Consider the following 22,557-nt stretch of genomic DNA (forward strand, 5'->3'; position numbering starts at 1 on the left):
CCTTGTTGTAAATACATAGTTATAAGCAACATAATTACACTGCACTCAATGCAACATACTCTCCAAATACCACTGAGTGCCTCATAATTACACACCACATAATTACACTCTATTGAATGCAACACACACTCCAACCAATACCACTCCGTGCCGCATAATTATATGCTACATAATTACACTGCGCTCAACGCAACATACACTCCAAATACCACTCAGTACCACATAATTACACACCACAATATTACACTGCACTTAACACAGCATACACTCCAAATACAATACAGTGCCACATAATTACACACAACATAATTACACTGCACTCAACACAACATACACTCCAAATACCACTCAGTGAAACATAATTACATGCCACTTTGATACACTGCACTCAACACAACATACACTTCAAACACCACTCAGTGTCACATAATTACAAGCCACATAATTACACTACACTCACTACAACGTACACTACAAATACCACTCAGTGCCACATAATTACACACCACAATATTACACGGCACTTAACACAGCATACACTCCAAATACAATACAGTGCCACATAATTACACGCCACATAATTACACTGCACTCAACACAACATACACTATAAATACCACTCATTGTCACATAATTACAAGCCACATAATTACACTACACTCACTGCAACGTACAATCCAAATACCACTTAGTGCCACATAATTACATGCCACATAATTACACTGCACTCAATGCAACATACATTTCAAATACCACTGAGTGCCACATAAGTACATGCCAAATAATTACACTGCACTGAATGCAACATACACTCCAACCAACACCACTCAGTGCCATATAATTAAATGCTACATTATTACACTGCACTCAATGTAACATGCACTCCAAATACCACTCAGTGCCACATAATGATATGCCACATAATTACACTAAACTCAATGCAACATAAATACACTCCACATAATACCACTCAGTGCCACATAATTACACGCCACACAATTACACTCTACTGAATACAACATACACGCCACCCAATACTACTCAGTGCCACATAATTATATTCTACATATTTACATTGCACTCAATGCAACATACACTCCAAATACCACTCAGTACCACATAATTACACACCACAATATTACACTGCACTTAACACAGCATACACTCCAAATACAATACAGTGCCACATAATTACACGCCACATAATTACACTGCACTCAACACAACATACACTATAAATACCACTCATTGTCACATAATTACAAGCCACATAATTACACTACACTCACTGCAACATACAATCCAAATACCACTTAGTGCCACATAATTACATGCCACATAATTACACTGCACTCAATGCAACATACACTCCAAATACCACTGAGTGCCACATAAGTACATGCCAAATAATTACACTGCACTGAATACAACATACACTCCAACCAACACCACTCAGTGCCATATAATTAAATGCTACATTATTACACTGCACTCAATGTAACATGCACTCCAAATACCACTCAGTGCCACATAATGATATGCCACATAATTACACTAAACTCAATGCAACATAAATACACTCCACATAATACCACTCAGTGCCACATAATTACACGCCACACAATTACACTCTACTGAATACAACATACACGCCACCCAATACTACTCAGTGCCACATCATTATATTCTACATATTTACATTGCACTCAATGCAACATACACTCCAAATACCACTCAGTGACACATAATTACACACCACAATATTACACTGCACTTAACACAGCATACACTCCAAATACAATACAGTGCCACATAATTACACGCCACATAATTACACTGCACTCAACACAACATACACTATAAATACCACTCATTGTCACATAATTACAAGCCACATAATTACACTACACTCACTGCAACGTACACTCCAAATACCACTTAGTGCCACATAATTACATGCCACATAATTACACTGCACTCAATGCAACATACACTCCAAAAACCACTGAGTGCCACATAATTACATGCCAAATAATTACACTGCACTGAATGCAACATACACTCCAACCAACACCACTCAGTGCCATATAATTAAATGCTACATTATTACACTGCACTCAATGTAACATGCACTCCAAATACCACTCAGTGCCACATAATGATATGCCACATAATTACACTCAACTCAATGCAACATAAATACACTCCACATAATACCACTCAGTGCCACATAATTACACGCCACACAATTACACTCGACTGAATACAACATACACGCCACCCAATACTACTCAGTGCCACATAATTATATTCTACATATTTACACTGCACTCAATGCAACATACACTCCAAATACCACTTAGTGCCACATAATTACACACCACATAATTACTCTGCACTCAATGCAACATACACTCCAAACACCACTCAGTGCCATAAAATTTCACACAACATGATTACACTGCACTCAATGCAGCATACACTCCAAATACCAATCCGTGTCACATAATTGGACACAAAATTACACTGCACTCACGCAACATACACTAAAAGCACCACTCAGTACCACATAATTACACACCACAATATTACACTGCACCTAACACAGCATACACTCCAAATACAATACAGTGCCACATAATTACACACCACATAATTACACTGCACTCAAGACAACATACACTCCAAATACCACTGAGTGCCACATAATTACAAGCCACATAATTACACTACACTCACTACAACGTACATTCCAAATACCACTCAGTGCCACATATTTACATGCCACATAATTACACTGCACTCAATGCAACATACACTCCAAATACCACTGAGTGCCACATAATTACACGCCACATAATTACACTGTACTCAATACAAAATACACTCCAAATACCACTTAGTGCCACATAATTACACACCACATAATTACTCTGCACTCAATGCAACATACACTCCAAACACCACTCAGTGCCATAAAATTTCACACAACATGATTACACTGCACTCAATGCAGCATACACTCCAAATACCAATCCGTGTCACATAATTGGACACAAAATTACACTGCACTCACGCAAAATACACTAAAAGCACCACTCAGTGCCACATAATTACACTGTACTTAATGCAACATACACTCCAAATACCACTCAGTGCCACATAACTACATGCCACACATTTACACTGCACTCAATGCAACGTACACTCCTAATACCACTCAGTGCCTCATAGTTATAAGCAACATAATTACACTGCACTCAATGAAACGTACACTCCAAATACCACTCAGTGCCTCATAATTACACACCACATAATTACACTCTATTGAATGCAACACACACTCCAACCAATACCACTCCGTGCAGCATAATTATATGCTACATAATTACACTGTGCTCAACGCAACATACACTCCAAATACCACTCAGTGCCACATAATTACATGCCACACAATTACACTCTACTGAATACGACATACACTCCACACAATACCACTCAGTGCCATATAATTATATGCTACAAAATTACACTACGCTCAACGCAACATACAGTCCAAATACCACTCAGTGCCACATAATCACATGCCACATAATTACACTGCACTCAATGCAACTTAAACTACAAATTCCACTCAGTGCGACATAATTACACATTACAGGCCACATAATTACATTGCACTCAATGCAACATACACTACAAATACCACTCAGTACCACATAATTACAGGCCACATAATTACACTGCACTCAATGCAACATACACTCCAAATACCACTCAGTGACACATAATTACACACCACATAATTACACTCTACTGAATGCAACACACACTCCACACAATACCACAATACAGTGCCACATAATTACACGCCACATAATTACACTGCACTCAACACAACATACACTATAAATACCACTCATTGTCACATAATTACAAGCCACATAATTACACTACACTCACTGCAACGTACACTCCAAATACCACTTAGTGCCACATAATTACATGCAACATAATTACACTGCACTCAATGCAACATACACTCCAAATACCACTGAGTGCCACATAATTAAATGCTAAATAATTACACTGCACTGAATGCAACATACACTCCAACCAACACCACTCAGTGCCATATAATTAAATGCTACATTATTAGACTGCACTCAATGTAACATGCCCTCCAAATACCACTCAGTGCCACATAATGATATGCCACATAATTACACTCAACTCAATGCAACTTAAATACACTCCACATAATACCACTCAGTGCCACATAATTACACGCCACACAATTACACTCTACTGAATACAACATACACGCCACCCAATACTACTCAGTGCCACATAATTATATTCTACATATTTACACTGCACTCAATGCAACATACACTCCAAATACCACTCAGTACCACATAATTACACACCACAATATTATACTGCACTTAACACAGCATACACTCCAAATACAATTCAGTGCCACATAATTACACACCACATAATTACACTGCACTCAACACAACATACACTCCAAATACCACTCAGTGCCACATAATTACATGCCACTTTGATACACTGCACTCAACACAACATACACTTCAAAAACCACTCAGTGTCACATAATTACAAGCCACATTATTACATTACACCCACTACAACGTACATTCCAAATACCACTCAGTGCCACATATTTACATGCCACATAATTACACTGCACTCAATGCAACATACACTCCAAATACCACTGAGTGCCACATAATTACACACCACATAATTACACTGCACTCAATGCAAAATACCACTTAGTGCCACATAATTACACACCACATAATTACTCTGCACTCAATGCAACATACACTCCAAACACCACTCAGTGCCACAAAATTTCACACAACATAATTACACTGCACTCAATGCAGCATACACTCCAAATACCAATCCGTGTCACATAATTAGACTGGACACAAAATCACACTGCACTCAACGCAACATACTCTCCAAATAAAACTCAGAGCCACATAATTACACACCACATAATTACACTGCACTCAATGCAACATACACTAAACGCACCACTCAGTGCCACATAATTACACTGCACTTAATGCAACATACACTCCAAATACCACTCAGTGCCACATAACTACATGCCACACATTTACACTGCACTCAATGCAACGTACACTCCAAATACCACTCAGTGCCTCATAGTTATAAGCAACATAATTACACTGCACTCAATGCAACATACACTCCAAATAGCACTCAGTGCTAAATAATTACACACCACATAATTAAACTCTATTGAATGCAACACACACTCAACCCAATACCAATCCGTGCCACATAATTATATGCCACATAATTACACTACGCGCAACCGAGCATACATTCCAAATACCACTCGGTGCCACATAAGTACATGCCACATAATTACACTGCACTCAATGCAACATACACTCCAAATACCACTCGGTGACACATAATTACACCCCACATAATTACACTCTACTGAATGCTACATATACTCCACACAATACCACTCAGTGCCACATAATTATATGCTACATATTTACACTGCGCTCAACGCAACATACACTCCAAATACCACTCGGTGCAACAAAATTACACGTCACATAATTACACTGCACTCAATGCAACATACACTCCAAATACCAATCAGTGTCATATAATTAGACACAACACATAATTACACTGCAGCCAATGCAACATACACTCCAAATACCACTCAGTGCCACATAATTACACTTCACTCAATGCAACATACACTCCAAATACCACTCAGTGCCGCTTAATTACATGCCACCTAATTACACTGCACTCAATGCAGCATACACACGAAATACCACTCAGTGCCTCATAATTACACACCACATAATTACACTCTATTGAATGCAACACACACTCCAACCAATACCACTCCGTGCCGCATAATTATATGCTACATAATTACACTGCGCTCAACGCAACATACACTCCAAATACCACTCAGTGCCACATAATTACACACCACAATATTACACGGCACTTAACACAGCATACACTCCAAATACAATACAGTGCCACATAATTACACGCCACATAATTAAACTGCACTCAACACAACATACACTATAAATACCACTCATTGTCACATAATTACAAGCCACATAATTACACTACACTCACTGCAACGTACACTCCAAATACCACTTAGTGCCACATAATTACATGCCACATAATTACACTGCACTCAATGCAGCATACACTCCAAATACCACTGAATGCCACATAATTACATGCCAAATAATTACACTGCACTGAATGCAACATACACTCCAACCAACACCACTCAGTGCCATATAATTAAATGCTACATTATTATACTGCACTCAATGTAACATGCACTCCAAATACCACTCAGTGCCACATAATGATATGCCACATAATTACACTAAACTCAATGCAACATAAATACACTCCACATAATACCACTCAGTGCCACATAATTACACGCCACACAATTACACTCTACTGAATACAACATACACGCCACCCAATACTACTCAGTGCCACATAATTATATTCTACATATTTACACTGCACTCAATGCAACATACACTCCAAATACCACTCAGTACCACATAATTACACACCTCAATGCAACATACACTACATAATACCAGTCAGTGGCACATACTTATATGCAACATAATTAAACTGTACTCAATGCAACATACACTCCAAATACCACTCAGTGCAACATAATTACACACCACATAATTACACTCAACCGAATGCAACACACACTACAGACAATACCACTCATTGCAACATAATTATATGCTATATAATTACACTGCACTCAATGCAACATACACTCCAAAAAATACCACTCAGTGCCACATAATTACATGCCACACAAGTACACTCTACTAAATACAACATACACTCCACACAATACCACTCAGTGCCACATAATTATATGCTACATATTTACACTGCACTCAATGCAACATACACTCCAAATACCACTCAGTGCCACATAATTACACGCCACATAATTACACTGCACGCAACACAACATACACTCCAAACACCACTCAGTGCCACAAAATTTCACACCACATAATTACACTGCACTCAATGCAGCATAACTCCAAATACCAATCAGTGTCACATAATTAGACTCAACACATAATTACACTGCACTCAACGCAACATACACTCCAAATAAAACTCTGTGCCACATAATTACACACCACATAATTACACTGCACTCAATGCAATATACACTTCAAATACCACTCAGTGCCACATAATTACACGCCACATAATTACACTGCACCCAATGCAACATACACTCCAAATACCACTCAGTGCCATATAATTACATGCCACCTAATTACACTGCACTCAATGCAACATTCACTCCAAATACCACTCAGTGCCACATAATTACACGCCACATAATTACACTGCACTCAATGCAACATACACTCCAAATACCACTCAATGCCACATAATTACACGCCACATAATTGCACTGCACTCAATGCCACATACACTCAAAACAATACCACTCATTGCCATATAATTACACACCACACAATTACACTCTACTGAATACAACATACACTCCACACAATACCAATCAGTGCCACATATTTATATGATACATAATTACACTGCACTCAATGCAACATACACTCCAAATACAACTCAGTGCCACATAATTACATGCCACATAATTACACTGCACTCAATGCAACATACACTCCAAATACCACTCAGTGCCACATATTTACACGCCACATAATTAAACTGCACTCAATGCAACATACACTCCAAACAATACCACTCATTGCCACATAATTACACGCCACACAATTACACTCTACTGAATACAACATACACTCCACACAATACCAATCAGTGCCACATAATTATATGCTACATAATTACACTGCGCTCAACGCAACATACACTCCAAATACCACTCAGTGCCACATAATCACATGCCACATGATTACACGGCACTCAATGCAACATACACTACAAATACCAGTCAGTGCCACATAATTACATGCCACATAATTACACTGCACTCAATGCAACATGCACTCCAAATACCACTCAGTGCCACATAATTACATGCCACATAATTACACTGCACTCAATGCAACATACACTCCAAATCCCACTCAATGCCACATAATTTCATGCCACATAAATATACATCACTCAATGCAACATACACTACATAATACCAGTCAGTGGCACATACTTATATGCAACATAATTAAACTGCACTCAATGCAACATACACTCCAAATACCACTCAGTGCAACATAATTACACACCACATAATTACACTCAACCGAATGCAACACACACTACAGACAATACCACTCATTGCAACATAATTATATGCTACATAATTACACTGCACTCATTGCAACATGCACTCCAAAAAATACCACTCAGTGCCACATAATTACATGCCACACAAGTACACTCTACTAAATACAACATATACTCCACACAATACCACTCAGTGCCACATAATTATATGCTACATATTTACACTGCACTCAATGCAACATACACTCCAAATACCACTCAGTGCCACATAATTACACGCCACATAATTACACTGCACGCAACACAACATACACTCCAAACACCACTCAGTGCCACAAAATTTCACACCACATAATTACACTGCACTCAATGCAGCATAACTCCAAATACCAATCAGTGTCACATAATTAGACTCAACACATAATTACACTGCACTCAACGCAACATACACTCCAAATAAAACTCTGTGCCACATAATTACACACCACATAATTACACTGCACTCAATGCAATATACACTTCAAATACCACTCAGTGCCACATAATTACACGCCACATAATTACACTGCACCCAATGCAACATACACTCCAAATACCACTCAGTGCCACATAATTACAAGCCACCTAATTACACTGCACTCAATGCAACATACAATCCAAATACCACTCAGTGCCTCATAGTTATAAGCAACATAATTACACTAGACTCAATGCAACATACACTCCAAATAGCACTCAGTGCTAAATGATTACACACCACATAATTACACTCTATTGAATGCAACACACACTCAACCCAATACCACTCCGTGCCACATCATTATACGCCACATAATTACACTATGCGCAACCGAACATACATTTCAAATACCACTGTGCCACATAAGTACATGCCACATAATTACACTGCACTCAATGCAACATGCACTCCAAATACCACTCAGTGCCACATAATTACACACCACATAATTACACTCTACTGAATGCAACACACACTACACACAATACCACTCAGTGACACATAATTACATGCTACATAATTACACTCTGCTGAATACAACATACACTCCACACAATACCACTCAGTGCCAGATAATTATATGCTACATATTTACACTGCGCTCAACGCAACATACACTCCAAATACCACTCAGTGCCACATAATTACACGCCACATAATTACACTGCAGGAAACCCAACATACACTCCAAACACCACTCAGTGCCACAAAATTTCACACCACATAATTACACTGCACTCAATGCAGCATAACTCCAAATACCAATCAGTGTCACATAATTAGACTCAACACATAATTACACTGCACTCAACGCAACATACACTCCAAATAAAACTCTGTGCCACATAATTACACACCACATAATTACACTGCACTCAATGCAATATACACTTCAAATACCACTCAGTGCCACATAATTACACGCCACATAATTACACTGCACCCAATGCAACATACACTCCAAATACCACTCAGTGCCATATAATTACATGCCACCTAATTACACTGCACTCAATGCAACATTCACTCCAAATACCACTCAGTGCCACATAATTACACGCCACATAATTACACTGCACTCAATGCAACATACACTCCAAATACCACTCAATGCCACATAATTACACGCCACATAATTGCACTGCACTCAATGCCACATACACTCAAAACAATACCACTCATTGCCATATAATTACACACCACACAATTACACTCTACTGAATACAACATACACTCCACACAATACCAATCAGTGCCACATATTTATATGATACATAATTACACTGCACTCAATGCAACATACACTCCAAATACAACTCAGTGCCACATAATTACATGCCACATAATTACACTGCACTCAATGCAACATACACTCCAAATACCACTCAGTGCCACATATTTACACGCCACATAATTAAACTGCACTCAATGCAACATACACTCCAAACAATACCACTCATTGCCACATAATTACACGCCACACAATTACACTCTACTGAATACAACATACACTCCACACAATACCAATCAGTGCCACATAATTATATGCTACATAATTACACTGCGCTCAACGCAACATACACTCCAAATACCACTCAGTGCCACATAATCACATGCCACATGATTACACGGCACTCAATGCAACATACACTACAAATACCAGTCAGTGCCACATAATTACATGCCACATAATTACACTGCACTCAATGCAACATGCACTCCAAATACCACTCAGTGCCACATAATTACATGCCACATAATTACACTGCACTCAATGCAACATACACTCCAAATCCCACTCAATGCCACATAATTTCATGCCACATAAATATACATCACTCAATGCAACATACACTACATAATACCAGTCAGTGGCACATACTTATATGCAACATAATTAAACTGCACTCAATGCAACATACACTCCAAATACCACTCAGTGCAACATAATTACACACCACATAATTACACTCAACCGAATGCAACACACACTACAGACAATACCACTCATTGCAACATAATTATATGCTACATAATTACACTGCACTCATTGCAACATGCACTCCAAAAAATACCACTCAGTGCCACATAATTACATGCCACACAAGTACACTCTACTAAATACAACATATACTCCACACAATACCACTCAGTGCCACATAATTATATGCTACATATTTACACTGCACTCAATGCAACATACACTCCAAATACCACTCAGTGCCACATAATTACACGCCACATAATTACACTGCACGCAACACAACATACACTCCAAACACCACTCAGTGCCACAAAATTTCACACCACATAATTACACTGCACTCAATGCAGCATAACTCCAAATACCAATCAGTGTCACATAATTAGACTCAACACATAATTACACTGCACTCAACGCAACATACACTCCAAATAAAACTCTGTGCCACATAATTACACACCACATAATTACACTGCACTCAATGCAATATACACTTCAAATACCACTCAGTGCCACATAATTACACGCCACATAATTACACTGCACCCAATGCAACATACACTCCAAATACCACTCAGTGCCACATAATTACAAGCCACCTAATTACACTGCACTCAATGCAACATACAATCCAAATACCACTCAGTGCCTCATAGTTATAAGCAACATAATTACACTAGACTCAATGCAACATACACTCCAAATAGCACTCAGTGCTAAATGATTACACACCACATAATTACACTCTATTGAATGCAACACACACTCAACCCAATACCACTCCGTGCCACATCATTATACGCCACATAATTACACTATGCGCAACCGAACATACATTTCAAATACCACTCAGTGCCACATAAGTACATGCCACATAATTACACTGCACTCAATGCAACATGCACTCCAAATACCACTCAGTGCCACATAATTACACACCACATAATTACACTCTACTGAATGCAACACACACTACACACAATACCACTCAGTGACACATAATTACATGCTACATAATTACACTCTGCTGAATACAACATACACTCCACACAATACCACTCAGTGCCACATAATTATATGCTACATATTTACACTGCGCTCAACGCAACATACACTCCAAATACCACTCAGTGCCACATAATTACACGCCACATAATTACACTGCAGGAAACCCAACATACACTCCAAACACCACTCAGTGCCACAAAATTACACGTGACATATTTACACTGCACTCAATGCAACATACACTCCAAATACCAATCAGTGTCATATAATCAGACACAACACAAAAGTACACTGCACTCAACGCAACATACACTCCAAATACCACTCAGTGTCACATAATTACACTGCACATATTTACACTTCATTCAATCCAACATACACTCCAAATACCACTCAGTGCCATATAATTACATGCCACCTAATTACACTGCACTCAATGCAACATACAATCCAAATACCACTGTGCCACATAGTTATAAGCAACATAATTACACTGCACTCAATGCAACATACACTCCAAATACCACTCAGTGCCACATAATTACACAACACATAATTACACTCTATTGATTGCAACACACACTCCACCCAATACCACTCAGTGCCACATAATTATATGCTACATAATTATACTGCGCTCAACGCAACATACACTCCAAATACCACTCAGTGCCACATAATTACACGCCACATAATTACACCGCACTCAATGCAACATACACTCCAAATACCACTCAGGGCCACACAACTACACGCCACATAATTACACTGCACTCAATGCAACATACACTCCAAATACCACTCAATGCCACATAATTACACGCCACATAATTACGCTGCACTCAATGCAACATACACTACACATACCACTCAGTGCCACATAATTACACGCCACATAATTATACCACACTCAATGCAACATACCCTCCAAATACCACTCAGTGCCACATAACTACACGCCACATAATTACACTGCACTCAATGCAATGTACACTCCAAATACCACTCAATGCCACATAATTACACGCCACATAATTACACTGCACTCAATGCAACATATACCGCAAATACCACTCAGTGCCACATAATTACACGCCACATATTTACACTGCACTTAATGTAACATACACTCCAACTCACACTCAGTGCCACATAATTACATGCCACATAATTATACAGAACTCAATACAACATACACTACCAATACCACTCAGTGCCACATACTTACATGCAACATAATTACACTGCACTCATTGCAACATACACTACAAATACCACTCAGTGCCACATAATTACAGACCACATAATTACACTGCACTCGATGCAACATACACTCCAAATACCAATCAGTGCAACATAATTACACGCCACATAATTACACTGCACTCAATGCAACATACACTCCAAATACACTCAGTGCCAAATAATTACATGCCACATAATTACACTGCACTCAATGCAACATACACTCCAAATACCACTCAGTGCCACATTATTACACACCACATATTTACACTCTATTGAATGCAACACACACTCCACCCAATACCATTCCGTGCCACATAATTATATGCTACATAATTACACTGCTCTCAACGCAACATACACTCCAAATACCACTCATTGCCACATAATTACACGCCACATAATTACACTGCACTCAATGCAACATACATTTTAAATACCACTCAGTGCCACATAATTATATGCTACATATTTACACTGCGCTCAACGCAACATACACTCCAAATACCACTCAGTGCCAAATATTTACATGCCACATAATTACACTGCACTAAATGCAACAAACACTCCAAATACCACTCAGTGCCACATAATTAGACACCACATAATTACACTGCACTCAATGCAACATACACTCCAAATGCTACTCAGTGCCACATAGTTACACACCACATAATTACACTGCAGGCAACCCAACATACACTCCAAACACCACTCAGTGCCACAAAATTACACGTGACATATTTACACTGCGCTCAACGCAACATACACTCCAAATACCACTCAGTGCCAAATATTTACATGCCACATAATTACACTGCACTAAATGCAACAAACACTCCAAATACCACTCAGTGCCACATAATTAGACACCACATAATTACACTGCACTCAATGCAACATACACTCCAAATACCACTCAGTGCCACATATTTACACGCCACATAATTACACTGCAGGCAACCCAACATACACTCCAAACACCACTCAGTGCCACAAAATTACACGTGACATATTTACACTGCACTCAATGCAACATACACTCCAAGTACCAATCAGTGTCATAAAATCAGACACAACACAAAAGTACACTGCACTCAACGCAACATACACTCCAAATACCACTCATTGCCACATAATTACACTGCACATATTTACACTTCATTCAATGCAACATACACTCCAAATACCACTCAGTGCCATATAATTACATGCCAAATAATTACACTGCACTCAATGCAACATACAATCCAAATACCACTCAGTGCCACATAGTTATAAGCAACATAATTACACTGCACTCAATGCAACATACACTCCAAATACCACTCAGTGCCACATAATTACACAACACATAATTACACTCTATTGATTGCAACACACACTCCACCCAATACCACTCAGTGCCACATAATTATATGCTACATAATTATACTGCGCTCAACGCAACATACACTCCAAATACCACTCAGTGCCACATAATTACACCACACTCAATGCAACATACACTCCAAATACCACTCAGGGCCACACAACTACACGCCACATAATTACACTGCACTCAATGCAACATACACTCCAAATACCACTCAATGCCACATAATTACACGCCACATAATTACACTGCACTCAATGCAACATACACTACAAATACCACTCAGTGCCACATAATTACACGCCACATAATTATAATGCACTCAATGCAACATACCCTCCAAATACCACTCAGTGCCACATAACTACACGCCACATAATTACACTGCACTCAATGCAACGTACACTCCAAATACCACTCAATGCCACATAATTACACTGCACTCAATGCAACATATACCGCAAATACCACTCAGTGCCACATAATTACACGCCACATATTTACACTGCACTTAATGTAACATACACTCCAACTCACACTCAGTGCCAAATAATTACATGCCACATAATTATACAGAACTCAATGCAACATACACTACCAATACCACTCGGAGCCACATACTTACATGCAACATAATTACACTGCACTCATTGCAACATACACTACAAATACCACTCAGTGCCACATAATTACAGACCACATAATTACACTGCACTCGATGCAACATACACTCCAAATACACTCAGTGCCAAATAATTACATGCCACGAAATTACACTGCACTCAATGCAACATACACTCCAAATACCACTCAGTGCCACATTATTACACACCACATATTTACACTCTATTGAATGCAACACACACTCCACCCAATACCATTCCGTGCCACATAATTATATGCTACATAATTACACTGCTCTCAACGCAACATACACTCCGAATACCACTCATTGCCACATAATTACACGCCACATAATTACACTGCACTCAATGCAACATACATTTTAAATACCACTCAGTGCCACATAATTATATGCTACATATTTACACTGTGCTCAACGCAACATACACTCCAAATACCACTCAGTGCCAAATATTTACATGCCACATAATTACACTGCACTAAATGCAACAAACACTCCAAATACCACACAGTGCCACATAATTAGACACCACATAATTACACTGCACTCAATGCAACATACACTCCAAATACTACTCAGTGCCACATAGTTACACACCACATAATTACACTGCAGGCAACCCAACATACACTCCAAACACCACTCAGTGCCACAAAATTACATGTGACATATTTACACTACGCTCAACGCAACATACACTCCAAATACCACTCAGTGCCAAATATTTACATGCCACATAATTACACTGCACTAAATGCAACAAACACTCCAAATACCACTCAGTGCCACATAACTAGACACCACATAATTACACTGCACTCAATGCAACATACACTCCAAATACCACTCAGTGCCACATATTTACACGCCACATAATTACACTGCAGGCAACCCAACATACACTCCAAACACCACTCAGTGCCACAAAATTACACGTGACATATTTACACTGCTCTCAATGCAACATACACTCCAAGTACCAATCAGTGTCATATAATCAGACACAACACAAAAGTACACTGCACTCAACGCAACATACACTCCAAATACCACTCATTGCCACATAATTACACTGCACATATTTACACTTCATTCAATGCAACATACACTCCAAATAACACTCAGTGCCATATAATTACATGCCACCTAATTACACTGCACTCAATGCAACATACAATCCAAATACCACTCAGTACCACATAATTACACAACACATAATTACACTCTATTGATTGCAACACACACTCCACCCAATACCACTCAGTGCCACATAATTATATGCTACATAATTATACTGCGCTCAACGCAACATACACTCCAAATACCACTCAGGGCCACACAACTACACGCCACATAATTACACTGCACTCAATGCAACATACACTCCAAATACCACTCAATGCCACATAATTACACGCCACATAATTACACTGCACTCAATGCAACATACACTACAAATACCACTCAGTGCCACATAATTACACGCCACATAATTATACCGCACTCAATGCAACATACCCTCCAAATACCACTCAGTGCCACATAACTAAACGCCACATAATTACACTGCACTCAATGCAACGTACACTCCAAATACCACTCAATGCCACATAATTACACGCCACATAATTACACTGCACTCAATGCAACATATACCGCAAATACCACTCAGTGCCACATAATTACACGCCACATATTTACACTGCACTTAATGTAACATACACTCCAACTCCCACTCAGTGCCACATAATTACATGCCACATAATTATACAGAACTCAATGCAACATACACTACCAATACCACTCAGTGCCACATACTTACATGCAACATAATTACACTGCACTCATTGCAACATACACTACAAATACCACTCAGTGCTACATAATTACAGACCACATAATTACACTGCACTCGATGCAACATACACTCCAAATACCAATCAGTGCAACATAATTACACTCCACATAATTACACTGCACTCAATGCAACATACACTCCAAATACACTCAGTGCCAAATAATTACATGCCACATAATTACACGGCACTCAATGCAACATACACTCCAAATACCACTCAGTGCCACATTATTACACACCACATATTTACACTCTATTGAATGCAACACACACTCCACCCAATACCATTCCGTGCCACATAATTATATGCTACATAATTACACTGCTCTCAACGCAACATACACTCCAAATACCACTCTTTGCCACATAATTACACGCCACATAATTACACTGCACTCAATGCAACATACATTTTAAATACCACTCAGTGCCACATAATTATATGCTACATATTTACACTGCGCTCAACGCAACATACACTCCAAATACCACTCAGTGCCAAATATTTACATGCCACATAATTACACTGCACTAAATGCAACAAACACTCCAAATACCACTCAGTGCCACATAATTAGACACCACATAATTACACTGCACTCAATGCAACAAACACTCTAAATACCACTCAGTGCCACATAGTTACATGCCACACAATTACACTGCACTCAATGCAACATATACTCCAAATACCACTCGGTGCCACATAATTACTCTACTGAATGCAACACACACTGCACACACTACCACTCAGTGCAACATAATTATATGCTACATAATTACACTGCACTCAATGCAACATACACTCTAAATACCACTCAGTGCCACATAGTTACACGCCACATATTTACACTGCACCCAATGCAACATACACTCCAAATACCACTTAGTGCCACATAATTACACACCACATATTTACTCTGCACTCAATGCAACATACATTCCAAATACCACTCAGTGCCACATAATTACACGACACATAATTACACTCTACTGAATGCGACACACACTCCACTCAATAAAACTCAGTGCCACATAATTATAGGCTACACAATTACACTGCACTCAATGCAACATACACTCCAAACAATACCACTCATTGCCACATAATTACACGCCACACAATTACACTCTACTGAATACAACATACACTTCACACAATACCACTCAGTGCCACATAATTATATGCTACATAAGTACACTGCGCTCAACGCAACATACAGTCCAAATACCACTTAGTGCCACATAATCACACGCCACATAATCACACTGCACTCAATGCAACATACACTACAAATTCCACTCAGTGCCACATAATTACACATTACACGCCACATAATTACATTGCACTCAATGCAACATACACTCCAAATACCACTCAGTGCCACAGAATTACACACCACATAATTACACTGCACTCAATGCAACATACACTCCAAATACCACTCACTGCCACATAATTACATGCCACATAATTACACTGCACTCAATGCAACATACATTTTAAATACCACTCAGTGCCACATAATTATATGCTACATATTTACACTGCGCTCAACGCAACATACACTCCAAATACCACTTAGTGCCACATAATTACAGGCCACATAATTACACTGCGCTCAACGCAACATTCACTCCAAATACCACTCAGTGCCACGTAGTTACATGCCACATAATTACACTGCACTCAATGCAACAAACACTCTAAATACCACTCAGTGCCACATAGTTACATGCCACACTATTACACTGCACTCAATGCAACATACACTCCAAATACCACTCGGTGCCACATAATTACTCTACTGAATGCAACACACACTGCACATAATACCACTCAGTGCCACATAATTATATGCTACATAATGTTATGTTATGTTATGTTATGTTATGTTATTTATACTTTTATATAGCGCAACGGATACTCAAAAAGAGTGTCCCGGCGCTTTGGGTAAGGGGAACTAAATTCAGAATAACATAACACAGTTAAAAAGAAAACACAACACACACAGAAACAAAGAGGGACTGCTAGGGAGGCCTACTGGGTAAACAACCAAGTTTTAAGACCTCTCCTAAAATCCAGAAGAGTAGTAGCTCCCCGAAGTAGAAGTGGGAGCGAATTCCACATCTGTGGGGCCAGCAGACTGAAAGAGCGGCCGCCCAAGCGAGCTCTCTTGACACGAGGGACAGCCGCCAGAAGCAAAGATTCAGACCGCAGAGAGCGGCCCGGCTGGTAAAAGACCAATCTCTTTTGGAGATGCTTTGCTCCCACTGCGTGGAGTGCCTTATAGGCCAATATCATGGCCTTAAAAGCGATCCGTTTACGGATCGGTAACCAGTGCAGAGTCCGCATTAGCCCGGAGGCGCTGGTGCGTCTGTTCAGACCAAAAATGGCCCTGGCCGCCGCGTTCTGCGCAACTTGAAGCCGCTGCAGCAGGTACTCTGGTAGGCCCAGGTAAAGAATGTTGGCATAATCCAACCTGGAGCCTATCAGGGCCTGCACTGTCAGCCTCCTATGCTCCTCCGACAGAAGAGGCAGGAACCTCCGCAGCATTTTTAGAAGACCGAAGCAGGTGCCGGTCACCCCAAAGATCTGGGCTTTCATCGACAGTCCCCTGTCCATCTTAACCCCCAAGTTCTTAGCCATAGGGGAAGAGCCGGACGGAGGGAACATATCGATGGGCCACCAGGCCTGCCAGCTAGGCTCCGTATCGCACCCGAAGAAGAGTACCTCGGACTTATCGGAATTGCACTTGAGGCTGTTCAGTTGGAACCATGAGAACACCGCCCCAAGGCAATTCCGGATACTCTCCCCGTCAAAGTCAGCCCCTCTCTCGCAAGAGAAGAGGAGCTGGATGTCGTCGGCATACGACACGATCCGGACACCAAAAGACTCCGCGACCGCCGCCAAGGGGGTCATAAAGATGTTAAAGAGGGTCGGGCTCAAAATAGAGCCCTGAGGGACCCCGACTCCCAATGGCGGCATCACTGCGGTGTCAGGCGGAGTCCAGATCGTTTGCCGGCGGCCGGCAAGAAAAGATGAAAACCATTTGAACACCGTCCCCCGCAGGCCAATCTCATAGAGTCTTGCAAGGAGGCCATCATGGGGGACGGTGTCAAATGCCGCTGACAAGTCCAACAACACCAGCATGACTTTACCCCCGGTATCCAACACTCCTTTGATGGTTTCAGAAACCTCAAGGAGCGCGGTTTCGGTGCTACGATTTGTACGGAAGCCAGACTGGGAGTCGTGTAAGATCTCATGAGACTCCAAAAAAATGGAGAGCACCGACTGAACGTGCTTCTCCAAGATTTTAACGAGGGCCGGCAACAGCGAAATCGGTCTATGATTGGCTGGGACCTTCGGGTCAAGCCCCGGTTTTTTAAGCAACGGAATAACCATTGCCTGCTTCCACACTGGCGGAACCACTCCCTGACTCAACGAAAGATTGAGAAGAGGGTTCGCCAGTGGGTTGACCACCTCCGCCAACTTACCCAAAAGCTTAGCTGGGCAGGGGTCAAGTGGAGACCCAGATTTTAAATTGCCCATAAGCGCTAGGGAGGCAGAGGCAGGCAAAGATGGAAACTCGGCCAAGATGGCGCCCTGCCGGACGGGAGGGGACAGGCCAGCCTCGGAAGTAAGCGATGTTTCCTCAGGTGCACCCAATGGAAAAGAGTCCTGTATAAGTTTTATCTTGCCCGTAAAAAAACAGGCAAGATCCGCCGCCCAGCACTCTAAGGGCACCTCATCCGACGTGAAGGTCCGAGGAGCAATGAATTCTCTAACAATAGTGAAGATCTCCTTACTAGAGTTAGAGGCTGCTTCAATTCTACCCGCGAGATAGGTTTTCTTTGCGAGGCGGATATCCCGATGGTAGGCATTCACCACAGCCTTATAGGCAGACCTGTCCACGCTGTCATAGTGTGCCCGCCAGGCCCTTTCGGCTACCTTGCACTGCTGCCGCGTAGCCCACAGTGCAGCAGTAAACCAAGGGACCAGGCCCGCTTTGATGTTAAGCGGGGGGGCAGCACCGGGGCCAGGTCATTAAGCCTATCCACAAGCCATTCCTGCAGGGACTCCAAGTCTCTCTCCAGCTCACCGGCAAGAGGACAGGGGTGATCCAAAGCGGCCTGAGCCAACATCTCAGGGGTCACTCTATTAAAAGCTCTAGCAGCACATACCCGTTGCTGAGGGACAGGGATGGACGGCCTGACCGTGCCACTGATAACAAATTTGGCGAGGCAGTGATCCGACCACAAGACCGGAAGAATCTCTTTCACCACCAAAGGTGAAGTGGAAAAGACCTGGTCCAACGTATGCCCCTTAGCATGAGTCGGCCCCTTCAAATAGGGGGTAAAACCCAGCGGGGTCATGGTCTCAGAAAGCTTTATAGCAGCGGGGTCAGACGGATCATCCATCCGGATGTTAAAATCCCCCGCTACTAATACACTGCACTCAATGCAACATACACTCTAAATACCACTCAGTGCCACATAATTACACACAACATAATTACTCTGCACTCAATGCAACATACACTCCAAATACCACTCAGTGACACATAATTACACTTTACTGAATGCAACACACACTCCACTCAATAAAACTCAGTACCACATAATTATATGCTACATAATTACACTGCACACAATGTAACATACACTCCAAACAATACCATTCATTGCCACATAATTACACGCCACACAATTACACTCTACTGAATACAACATACACTCCACACAGTACCACTCAGTGCCATATAATTATATGCTACATATTTACACTGCGCTCAACGCAACATAAAGTCCAAATACCACTCATTGCCACACAATCACACGCCACATGTGGAGAAGTGTGGCTCAGGGGTTAGAGGCAGCAGACCCGGAAGCTAGATCGGTCCTGGACCAGGGTTCAATTCCCCGCCTCGGCGGGTCTTGGGCTAAAAATTCCACGGACTCGATAATTCTCGCCCCGGTGCCTCCTTGACTCACGGGTTCACACTCTGCGACTCTGGGCAATAGCTTGCTTAATCTCCACAACGGCCCCTCGCGGCGGGATGCCTGACTTTCACCTTGTGGATACCCTGCTATATCACAGGGGAATACCAGGAAGGGTTCCCTAAGCAAGCGCCGGGAAACCCACTGCGGGTAGCTGTGCGCTATATAAGCTCAACTACATTTACATTTACATAATTACACTGCACTCAATGCAACATACACTACACATTCCACTCAGTGCCACATAATTAAACATTACACGTCACATACTTACATTGCACTCAATGCAACATACACTCCAAATACCACTCAGTGCCACATAATTACATGCCACATAATTACACTGCACTCAATGCAACATACACTCCGAATCCCACTCAGTGCCACATAATTACACGCCACATAATTACACAGCACTCAATGCAACATACACTAACAATACCACTCAGTACCACATACTTATATGCAACAAAATTACACTCTACTGAATGCAACACACACTCCACACAATACCACTCAGTGCAACATAATTATATGCTACATAATTAGACTG

Source organism: Lissotriton helveticus, chromosome 6 (assembly GCF_964261635.1).
Source record: "Lissotriton helveticus chromosome 6, aLisHel1.1, whole genome shotgun sequence".
In the NCBI taxonomy this organism is placed as follows: domain Eukaryota; kingdom Metazoa; phylum Chordata; class Amphibia; order Caudata; family Salamandridae; genus Lissotriton; species Lissotriton helveticus.